The sequence below is a fragment of the Protopterus annectens genome, chromosome 7.part0 (genome assembly GCF_019279795.1).
Source record: "Protopterus annectens isolate FY-2018-M chromosome 7.part0, PAN1.0, whole genome shotgun sequence".
In the NCBI taxonomy this organism is placed as follows: domain Eukaryota; kingdom Metazoa; phylum Chordata; order Ceratodontiformes; family Protopteridae; genus Protopterus; species Protopterus annectens.
In genome coordinates, this window is record NC_056739.1 from 1,973,766,513 (window position 1) to 1,973,779,447 (window position 12,935).

Below are 12,935 nucleotides of genomic sequence, written 5' to 3' on the forward strand. Positions count from 1 at the left end.
AGCATGGCTGATTTAGAGTACAAAACATCGTCAGAGCTCACGAGCTACAGGAATTCACTCTACCCACACCACTACAAGCCAATTAGTATTTGCCAACCAATTAATATGTGGTGTGGATATCCCACCACTTCCAAACAATTAATATGTGATGCCCGTGCCCTGACCCAGCAATCAAGAAGCCTCATTCCTCACCACTAACACCAGTGAGGGGCATCTCATATAGGAGGAAAGGATAACAAATACACACAGTAAAGTGCAATTTCCGTTAAGAGCACACAGAGATCACAGTCAGTCCAGGGCTGGTCACTTCGTTGCTCTCCAGGTCCCCAATAAGACTCCCCACTGGCACAGCTACAGGGTCCAGATCTCAGCCTAGTGGGCAAGCTAAAATCTCCAGCACCCTCTCTGTCCAGCCAGTGCTTTCTGTCCCTGCCCAAGTAGCTCACACACACACACACACACGCACACACACACACACACACACACACACACACACACACACACACACACACACACACATACACACACACACACACACAATACACACACACACACACACACACACACACACACACACACACACACATACACACACACTTTGAGATGAGTTTATACAACCACACAGACACTCCTGGGGAAGGCTGGCACAGGTTCTCCAGCTGTGCCCCTTTTTCCCAGACCAGCTGCCACCACCCACTGATATTTATCAGCTACTCAAAGGCCCTTAAAAGGGTGTCCAATTATTACTGTGCAATATTATTATGCAATTGGTAGTATAGACCAGGGCTAAATCTATTGAAGTGGCTTTGTACAATTTTACCAAAGGCATGCAAGTACTCTAAAGAGCTTAAATTATCTCTACAAAAACAGCCACAGTTGAAAGTGTTTAAAAATATTTAATAACAAATAGTCAAAACACAAGATAATACTTTTACTACACAGTGCTAGTCAAGAGTTCAGAGATCACAGAGAAATACTTAAAATAATTCAGTAGTACAGTTCTGACATCACAGAAAAACAGTCTAATATTTCTAGTTTCTAGCTATTTCTAAGTAAAAACACAAGTCTAAGATAAACTTACATATAGAGCAAGACAGTGCTGGTGAATTGGATGGTCAAGACAAAAATGGTTAATGCTCTCTGATTCTCTCTCTTTTTAAAATCACATTCCTGGTTCATATTACATCATTCTTTGCACTTCCCTGGGTTACATTACATCATTCTTCACACTTCCCCATGTTGCCAGACTAACAGAAACTACATTTACATTCTTCACTTCTGGGCAGAAACCAGAACAATAAAGGACATTTATGCATGCAAATTCTGGCCATTAACTCTGGCCTTAAAACAATAGGCAGGATGCCTCACTCTAGACTTTCTGGCTCCGAGTTTTAACATCAAATGGTCACAACATGCTTTACTTGGTCAGTAGAGTGCAATGCTGTTACATTTTTTCAGTTCCATATGTAACACTATTTTTACCATTTAAGACAACAAGCCTGTGGTTTACATTAATATTTACAGATGACAGAATTATCTCCAAAATTCTATCTAACTAGGCTGGCAGCCTTCACCTAACTTCACCCAATCTTCACACCAGCACTGAGTCTAAACAGTTGCTTTCTATAGCTTATTGAATACCTCCTCCATTTTTATTGGTTGATTAGCATACAGTTCAGCTGCTTATGCTGTAATTAGCATGCCATGGAGTTTACCTTGTTTGCACAGCTGTGCGTGTCTCTACACATCATGTAGAGCTGCTTACTGAATCCAAAACACCGGCTGTGTGTTTCTGATCTGGAATGACTATAACAGTTTGACAATTTTTGACATTTTTTTTTTGCTGTGATATTTCATGCTTGCAGGTTGTATTTTGTAGTTATATATTTAATGCATCTGTCTTACACCTATGTATTTACACCCCGATTCCAAAATAAATGCATGCAGTGCAAGTAACCACTCGCACGGACAGCAGGCTGAGAGCAGGTGTTGTGGAATCTGGTCCCCGTAGTAAGCCTGTTTATAGATAGGTCTTACACCAAAGTAAGTCACTTACACTGATATTAGGTCTTTTGGAATCAGGGTATACTTACACTGAGAGTAACTCTGCATAATGTTAGCCGTCTTCCCTCACTGTAAATGGTCTATGCCCAGTTAGATAACCAATTTGCCAAAACAAGTGAGTAAATATGAAAAAAAAACTTTAGTAGAATTAAGATAAGTGAGTGCTTTCAATTTATTTCAGCTTTGCTTGTTGTTGACTTTCCTGCAGATATAAACTATAAACAGAAGGACTAAACAAATCATTCCTTTACCTTCCCATATCAGAAAACAATTACCATGCATTTACCCTAGCTAACTATTAAAGATAATTCCTAAAATCACTTTTCTTCTGTCTCAAAATGCAAGTGTCATTGAACCAAATTGCAAAGTCTAAATAAACTATGTAGATTCCATGATGGCAGTGTCATGGAAAGCACATGCAGACCGTACTAAGAATGGTAAACTAGATTGCAGTTATGAATCAACATGTGACAACCTGAATCAATGACGTACATGAGTTGTTGGCCACTTTATTTCTATATGGACAACCAAAACATACTCTTTTCCTTCAAAAATATTTTGATATTCATGTCACACTCACTGAATGTTAGACTCCATCCCCCCACAAGCCTCAGTAGGACAAAGTGAGTATTGGAGAATGTCTGATACAAGGTTTTCTTTGCAATGACTTATGCCCCTCTATCCTCATGACTGCAGGCTTTACTTTTGTCTCATGCAAGGTAATGAAAGATGAGACAAGTCTGTTAAATGTTCACTCATTAAAAAAAATAGTTTGCATATCTATAAAAAGTAACATGTTGTTGTTTAGCTAGATTTGATTCTTTGTGACCTCAAGGGCATTAGCATACCTGTCCAGTCTGTCATAAACTGCTTATTCATTATATCAAATAGTTGAATAATTAATGTATAGTAATGTCTTTCAAATTTTCCCAGTTAGGGATCACCACAGCAGATCACCAGTCCGCTTATGATTGGCAGTGGATTTTTACAGTGTCAAGTTGCCAGCCCAGTACCCAACCTACAAAGAAGGAACACTCACTCATGCACACACCTACCTGCATATCTTTAAAGTTCACTCAACCATGGGGAGGACATGCAGACTCTGCACAGAAGGCGCTCCAGCCGAGAATCGAACCGGAAGCCTCTTGCTGTGAGGCAACAATGCTAACCTCTGCACCACCATAGCCATTTAAAAAATGGAAAATCACTTTATGCCATACTAATAATTGCTTATATATTATCTGCTAGATATTTTTTATCTATCACCCAGTGATCACTAGATCTGAATTCCTTTCTGTTACTTGTCATCTGATTTGCCCCTCCATAAAACTAAGGGTGAGACAAATGACCTATTTGACTATCATATTGCAGGTTTGGACTTTGTTTTTGTGCAGTTCATTTCTCTTGTCAATACTTAGATTGTAATGTCATCAGGGTAGGGAGCAATCAGAAGCACACATCTCATTTTGTTCTGCACCCTTCTTTGTGCACTGCTGTGCCTGGTATAAGATGTTTTGCTTCCTACAAGGACTGTTATGTAGTACAAAAACATGTATCCCAACAGGAAGAAAAACTATCTTTTGTAAGCTCAAACTCCCCCACTTTTAACAATCTTTGGAAAACCCTCTGGCAATCAGGCTGCTATTTTTTTTTTTCTGCTGATGTAGAGGGAAGAAATCTTTCTCAGTCCTCATTTAGGAAATACTAATTAAAGTGGTTTGGACAATGGATGTCCAGTAAATAAAAAGTGACATGATTTCCTCTGTTAACAGGTAATAACATTGTATCTCCTCTGACAATCACGTAGCTATAATCATGTTTAAGTGATCTTCCTTTACAAACATAGCTTTTACCATTGCACAGTAAACAAAGCCTTCATCCGGGCCTCAAATGTAACCCTTCCTCATTTACAGAAAAGAGAACGCAACTCAATTAAATAATTTTCCTTGGTTGTCACAGTTTGCATGCACACACATAGGAATACCAAACATTAAGCATTGTTGGCATTCTAAGGGTTTTTTGACTGGCAAAGTACAGCTACTTTCTACACTGTCCATTTTATGAAATCATATTCTCAAATCTCTTCAGACTAACAATAGTAAAGAGTAATGATCTAGAATAGGGTTTAATTCTCAATATGTTGTAAGAAGTACATTCCGTCAATAGGAATGAGTCAAATAGTACATGAGCAATATTCTGAACTGTGGAAGTACAATGAACACACAAAACTAAAACAAAAAAGCAAGAATGATCATATAGCATTCATTATCTCATTAATAGATGGAACAGCTAGCTAATGTACTATTTAAACAAATGCAGACCAAAAATGTGTTTAAATACATTTCTGTAGTACAAAAGATATGCACATTTGAATTATATGCAGACAGCCTCAAGTGGCTTTTGTTTAACATACACACACACACACACACACACACACACAGACAGGGTCAATATCAGAACATTGAAACTGACAACGTCGAATCCTCACATGAGTGAAAAATCACGTCCTCAAAGTTTATTAATTTTTGTTCAAAGTACAGTGAAGATCGGGATTTTTTTCCCTTTCCTCACTGTAATGAGATCTCGGAGTAGGAATATATATGTGAATATTCACTCGTGAGCATTCTATGTTGTTGGTTTCAGTGTTGTGATATAGACGCCACATACACACACACGCGCGCGCGCAGGCACACACACACACACACACACACACACACACACACACACACACACACGTGCACACGCACGCGCACACAGACACACACACACACACACACACACACACACACACGCGCACACACTGATGCATGCATGGATTGATAATCGTACCATGCCATCAAACCACTGTATATCGTCAAATGCATAAAAGTTGCCTTTGTAGTTTCCTTAGCAGGTGGAAGAATTGTTTAAAGCCATAAATGCATTAAAGGTAGCTTTTTCAAGAAAAAATAAATGTAGGCTATTTTTTCTGGGTTTTCTAGATCTCACTGCAGTAATATAATCCTGAGTGGATAATACTAAAGAGCAGTAGATTTGGCAGAAGCTATTAGACCCTATACCTGTAGTGTGATGATTCCCCAAATAATAAGCAACTATGTAATGAAATCCAAGCTTACAAAGACGCTAGTGTTACCAAAATATGAGCCTTCATTACTTTAGAATTTTTTCTCCCTAGAGAAAATACAATTAAAAGTATCTAGAAAGGAAGCACTTTCAAAATGACTTTGATGTATGGCTTTGTAACACTTAATTTAGCTTTGTCATGTAAATCATAGCTTTTGGGAAATGTCACTGAATAAACTATAGTCAGAATGACATAACAACCCATGTTTTTACAGAACAGTTAGCAAAAGCTTAGAACAGCAAAAACACACATGTTTTTCATCCTCATTTTAAAGCTGTCAGTGTTTAATAAGTATCTCAGGTTAGAAATGGAGATATCTAAACTAAAATTAAGTTTTACAACTCCATATTAGTGTAGCCCTGTACAAAAGACTAGAATGTAGAACAAAAGAAACTGAAGTGAGTGCCTTAACAAAATATATCCTGGAGTATATGGTTTTGCAACCCAAGTCTGAAGAGAAATATACATGGGCATGGCACAGCTGTCTTGCTTTTGCAGATTTTTGTAAAGGAATATGTACCTGTTCTGCTTCTAACGGGGCTATCTAGTAATGCAAAGCTTGCTATTTGAATATGTTAAGCAGCATAGTAAATAAATGCAAAGACACAGACCCACCACACACACACACACACACACACACACACACACACACATGGACATGCATATACACATACTCTAACAGACATGCGAAACACATACACGAAAACACACACACACACACACACACACACAAACACACATACATAAATATACACATGCCATCTTCTAATTTAACAGTGATAGTGCTGGACTTGATTGATGAGACATGTTGTATAATCACCAACAGCCAGTTATGATAAAGAAATGAATGTATTCTGCAATGTGAAAAGATGTTTACCAGTAATTGTAATTAATATAATCTAATCCATCCCAGAAAATAAAAGATTGTCCCAAAGACTGTTATGAACAGAGTCAAACATAAAAGAAGAGAATCAGTTAAGGATTCACTACTAATGCGATAAAATATAAATACTATCCATTCCTATTATATAATGCAACTTCTTAAAACTGTATTGTTCTCCTTCTCTGGAATGAAGTCTAGCAGTACTTGCTGATTTCTGAATTCTGATGAAACACAGATTTGTGTCTATTGTCTTCAGTTTTTGTTGCTTGCCCTGTTACACTTTCAGTATAATTTAGCTAATATTGAACCATTCCAATGTACATCATCTTCAGTGGAATGATTTCAAAGGATACTTGCTGCTCAACTGCTCATCAAGTGCAAACTGAATGAAGAATCATCCTGCTAATCATAACTCAGTGAAGCTAAGGTCCCTGACAGCTGTTTTCCATAGGAAATCACCACCTGTGTTGTTTCTAAATGAATGCAGGCAGTGATTCCTTTCTTTTGGGAAATTTCTGCATTCTTCCTGTTAGTGTGACTGTGAAGTTGATATTTAAACTAACACAGAATGTAAGGAGCTTGTCTCCTACATACTTAAAGTTAAATTTTCATCAGGTTGATTTCCTGACCACTTCTGTTTTTGAGTTGGTTCCTTGCTGAGTTGAATTCAATAATTCATAGTGGAACGTAACATATTTTTCTTTGTGTCATTTTCCTCATGTGTTGATGCTACTGCCATATTTTCTGTATCTCTGACCCTAAACCTCCCACCGTGTCACTAAACCTAACTGTGACACATCCCTCCCTAACTATAAGTTCTGAAAAGTACATTCTCCCATCTTGTCACCTAATGTCTCCAACTGCCCCAAACCTAAAATTCCAGTACTGCTCTCTAACCCTATACTCCCCTCCCTCTCCCGAAACATAAAAATCTCAAACAAGAAACACAACTGCACCACACCTAAAAATGGATGAGTGAGCACGTGTGCACATGCGCACACACTCACACACACACAGACACACACACAACTTCACAGTACTTATCCCCAAATAACATATAGCTATCCAATCCCACTGAAAAGTTCTGGGGAATAATTATGAATAAGGGTCAAATTTATAATATGTCATCTTGTATAATATGCTCCTCTATAATAATTATACTAAAATTCAGAATTATCACATTGAGGAAAATTATTATAGTATTTTGACCAAGATTCTAAAGGAAACTCAGTATTTTGAGCTATTCTTTTATTCCATAGTTCCAAAGTCGGGTCTGACAGTTTGGTTTTTGGATGGCCAAGCGATTTTTTTCCCCTGGGAAAAAATTTGCTGAAGTGGCCATTCGGAGTTTTGGGAGTTCACTGTTTTTGTGTCTAAAAAAAGGCAGTCGATGAAAAATGCCTTTTGACAAGGTAATATAGACCTGGATCATCTATATAATATAATATTTAAACCATTAGGTTTTATACCACCAGAACTTAGACATGAACATTCATTGAGACATGTTGCCAGGATCTTAATTGTCCACATCTATGCCATTACTGTTTATTATGATTTGCCTAACTAAGCCTTTGTGGGGTCAAGTAAGCTCTGAGAAGCATTTTGTGCAGAATAATTCTGTTTCTATTAGATTTAATCAGATCATAGTGCCATTTTTATGAAAATAATAAATCTGTGGCACCTATTGGATTTACAAATTCTTGATTCCCTTTCTCATTTATACTATTATATTGCTTGGATAAGATCAAATTGTCAAATTATTTTGTAAAGAACTGATAATGTTTTATTTTTGTCAAAAGTTATTAATATCTTTGAATCTCTAAAATTAAAAGTTGTAGACATTATGTATGCCCTTCTTCTTATCAAAAGGTCTACAAGCTGTGAATTATTTTTAATATCTTCCTTCATTCTATTAATATTAAGGAGCATGAAATCTTGTGACACATATTTCCTTACACTTAAGCTGTTAATTATCCTCAATTTTATAAACACTGGAAGACACAAATACATCCTATTCGGGACATGTCTGAAAAATTTTCTGAAAAGGATATTGTCAAGTTTCGATATGACAAAATTAAGCATTTGAAAACCAGTGTTAGAAGAAAAAAATGCTTTCTCTGATCTTTCTAGCAATAGAAAAGCAATTTGAAATTATGAAACCAGACCAGGGGGTGGGTGGTTGTTATTATTGACTTCACTTATTATGTTAGAAAAATGTTACATTTATTAAACAGTGATTATTTTTAGAAGTGAGTGTCATTAAATGAAATGAAATGAATGCAACATACAGTAGAAGTGACTTGTTTTTACAAATGTTTTATTAACCTTTGCTTTTAAGGATATGTTAGCCTATTTAATTGTTAAAACTCTTTTCAGACCTTCCATCTTTAGCATTCCCACTGTATAGAAGAATATGGAAGATCCACTCCTGCAATCATTTATTTTTACAAAAGGATCCAAAACTGAAACTCTTGAGTTCTTCAATTAATGCCTGAAGGAAGTCTTCCATTTCTACCCATACCTTTTAAAGGATTCATTGCATTTTAAAGAAACTTACAGACTGTGAAATCCAGGAAGATATTCAAGAGGATGTTATACTCATGGCTAACATTACATTTTTTTTTCAGTAATACCTTATGGAACAGGGTTAGCATGGTTTGTGGAATTTTAGCATGTTTTTCAAATTTGACTATGTATGACACAGATGTGTTGTTCCATTCTAAGGATATAGTGTTAAAATGAATTACTTTTCTTTGAATGTAAGGGTTTTCATCTGAATAAATGTGTCATAATGGGAGCTGCATGTTCTCCATTTTTTCCACTTTAGTGTTATATAATCGGAGGACAAATTTGTATTTAACTCACCCTTCCATGATAAATGTGCACTTTATCTTAAGTGGAATGATTTCAAAGGATACTTGCTGCTCAACTGCTCATCAAGTGCAAACTGAATGAAGAATCATCCTGCTAATCATAACTCAGTGAAGCTAAGGTCCTGACAGCTGTTTTCCATAGGAAATCACCACCTGTGTTGTTTCTAAATGAATGCAGGCAGTGATTCCTTTCTTTTGGGAAATTTCTGCATTCTTCCTGTTAGTGTGACTGTGAAGTTGATATTTAAACTAACACAGAATGTAAGGAGCTTGTCTCCTACATACTTAAAGTTAAATTTTCATCAGGTTGATTTCCTGACCACTTCTGTTTTTGAGTTGGTTCCTTGCTGAGTTGAATTCAATAATTCATAGTGGAACGTAACATATTTTTCTTTGTGTCATTTTCCTCATGTGTTGATGCTACTGCCATATTTTCTGTATCTCTGACCCTAAACCTCCCACCGTGTCACTAAACCTAACTGTGACACATCCCTCCCTAACTATAAGTTCTGAAAAGTACATTCTCCCATCTTGTCACCTAATGTCTCCAACTGCCCCAAACCTAAAATTCCAGTACTGCTCTCTAACCCTATACTCCCTCCCTCTCCTAAAACATAAAAATCTCAAACAAGAAACACAACTGCACCACACCTAAAATGGATGAGTGAGCACGTGTGCACATGCGCACACCTCACACACACACAGACACACACACAACTTCACAGTACTTATCCCCAAATAACATATAGCTATCCAATCCCACTGAAAAGTTCTGGGGAATAATTATGAATAAGGGTCAAATTTATAATATGTCATCTTGTATAATATGCTCCTCTATAATAATTATACTAAAATTCAGAATTATCACATTGAGGAAAATTATTATAGTATTTTGACCAAGATTCTAAAGGAAACTCAGTATTTTGAGCTATTCTTTTATTCCATAGTTCCAAAGTCGGGTCTGACAGTTTGGTTTTTGGATGGCCAAGCGATTTTTTTCCCCTGGGAAAAAATTTGCTGAAGTGGCCATTCGGAGTTTTGGGAGTTCACTGTTTTTGTGTCTAAAAAAAGGCAGTCGATGAAAAATGCCTTTTGACAAGGTAATATAGACCTGGATCATCTATATAATATAATATTTAAACCATTAGGTTTTATACCACCAGAACTTAGACATGAACATTCATTGAGACATGTTGCCAGGATCTTAATTGTCCACATCTATGCCATTACTGTTTATTATGATTTGCCTAACTAAGCCTTTGTGGGGTCAAGTAAGCTCTGAGAAGCATTTTGTGCAGAATAATTCTGTTTCTATTAGATTTAATCAGATCATAGTGCCATTTTTATGAAAATAATAAATCTGTGGCACCTATTGGATTTACAAATTCTTGATTCCCTTTCTCATTTATACTATTATATTGCTTGGATAAGATCAAATTGTCAAATTATTTTGTAAAGAACTGATAATGTTTTATTTTTGTCAAAAGTTATTAATATCTTTGAATCTCTAAAATTAAAAGTTGTAGACATTATGTATGCCCTTCTTCTTATCAAAAGGTCTACAAGCTGTGAATTATTTTTAATATCTTCCTTCATTCTATTAATATTAAGGAGCATGAAATCTTGTGACACATATTTCCTTACACTTAAGCTGTTAATTATCCTCAATTTTATAAACACTGGAAGACACAAATACATCCTATTCGGGACATGTCTGAAAAATTTTCTGAAAAGGATATTGTCAAGTTTCGATATGACAAAATTAAGCATTTGAAAACCAGTGTTAGAAGAAAAAAATGCTTTCTCTGATCTTTCTAGCAATAGAAAAGCAATTTGAAATTATGAAACCAGACCAGGGGGTGGGTGGTTGTTATTATTGACTTCACTTATTATGTTAGAAAAATGTTACATTTATTAAACAGTGATTATTTTTAGAAGTGAGTGTCATTAAATGAAATGAAATGAATGCAACATACAGTAGAAGTGACTTGTTTTTACAAATGTTTTATTAACCTTTTGCTTTTAAGGATATGTTAGCCTATTTAATTGTTAAAACTCTTTTCAGACCTTCCATCTTTAGCATTCCCACTGTATAGAAGAATATGGAAGATCCACTCCTGCAATCATTTATTTTTACAAAAGGATCCAAAACTGAAACTCTTGAGTTCTTCAATTAATGCCTGAAGGAAGTCTTCCATTTCTACCCATACCTTTTAAAGGATTCATTGCATTTTTAAAGAAACTTACAGACTGTGAAATCCAGGAAGATATTCAAGAGGATGTTATACTCATGGCTAACATTACATTTTTTTTTCAGTAATACCTTATGGAACAGGGTTAGCATGGTTTGTGGAATTTTAGCATGTTTTTCAAATTTGACTATGTATGACACAGATGTGTTGTTCCATTCTAAGGATATAGTGTTAAAATGAATTACTTTTTCTTTGAATGTAAGGGTTTTCATCTGAATAAATGTGTCATAATGGGAGCTGCATGTTCTCCATTTTTTTCCACTTTAGTGTTATATAATCGGGAGGACAAATTTGTATTTAACTCACCCTTCCATGATAAATGTGCACTTTATCTTAAGTACATGGATGGCATTTTAATGTTATGGATGGGCACAGTGGTTGATCATTCAGATTTTTTTTTAATATTTAGAAACAAATACTAATTTTCTGATATTTACTTCCATTTATTCATCTTCTGGCACTAACTATTTAAACATAAAATTATATAAAGATATCTGCATTTGTTCATGGCTTCAACTATTTACAGGAAACCTACACTCTCACACTTTTAATTATACTATACTAGTAGTCATTCTATATGATAAAAGTAAAATATAGTTAAATGATAGTATGCTGGGTTAGGCAGAATTATTTCTAGTGATGCTGTTGTGATGGAAGGCAACCAAGAATGTTTCATTGTTGAAATGTAATGAACCTAGTTTTGTTTTTAAAACAAAAAGGAATATCAAAAGAATATTGGAACATGTTTCCCGTTCTTTGCATTGAGGTTCTACACCAGGCATGAAATGTGTGATCTGTCAGTACCTTCCCATCAAGTATTAAGTGCCCAGGACATTACAGTTGCCAAACGTTCTGTGTAGCATATAAATGCAAATCTTGGCATGCCTTCTATATTACAAAAATAGAAAGGCATTTAAGATACAGACTTTGTGTATATTATTATAACATAGCATAACAAGATTTCCATAATGAATTTTTTAAACATTCAACAGTCTTTTCTAATTTTACTAAACTTTTTCGATCTGAGAGAGGTAACAAAGAACTAGGATAGTTGGTGGGAGAGTACACTAGCCCATAAAGAGATTTTGTGGCAAATTAAACGTTATACATCTCCTGTTATGAATAACAATATTTCTACAAAAAAGTATTTTAAATTTTAGAGCAGCTAAGTTAAGACTGCAATAACAAGACATTTAATATATATATATATATATATTTTTTTTTTTTTTTTTTTTGCATTTTTCTGCATTATAGTTGGCTGAACATTTTTAATTATTTTAATTAAATGTCTTTTGCTCACATGACTGGTATGACATGTTTTTCACTTTCACTATATAAAGCAGATTCCTTTTTATGTTTATTCAGAACAAGTCCACTGTTAGTACAGAGGATGAAAGCACTCAACTAAAGGTGTGCTTTTCAGCTCTGTGCAGGTTTTGGCTGGCTTTTTTGGCTGTTTATATTTCTTTTAACCAACCAAATGGGTTGCAGTTTCTTCTTCATATTATTATAATTAAATCTCTAAAATTAACTTTTGTAGGCATAAAGTTTACCCATCTTCTTAAAAGAAAGGGTCTACATGCTATGAATTATACGTATCTTCCTTAGTATATTAATATGAAGAAACAAGAAATCTTGTGACACATAATTCCTTACACTTAAGCTATTAATTAACCTCCATTTTATTGAAGTGGAAGACATGAGGACAGTGGTAAATGAAACCATGGAAAATGTATAAT

General features: G+C 35.3%; 1 long non-coding RNA gene across 1 annotated transcript in view; it reads left to right on the forward strand.

Moving 5' to 3' along the window:
* Window positions 1-8,601, forward strand: part of LOC122805879 — a 143,366-nt gene extending 134,765 nt beyond the window's left edge. The window contains exon 3 of the long non-coding RNA XR_006365482.1: window positions 8,448-8,601. This is a non-coding gene — a long non-coding RNA (uncharacterized LOC122805879). The remainder of the gene's footprint in view (window positions 1-8,447) is intronic.
* Window positions 8,602-12,935: the final 4,334 nt, after the last annotated feature.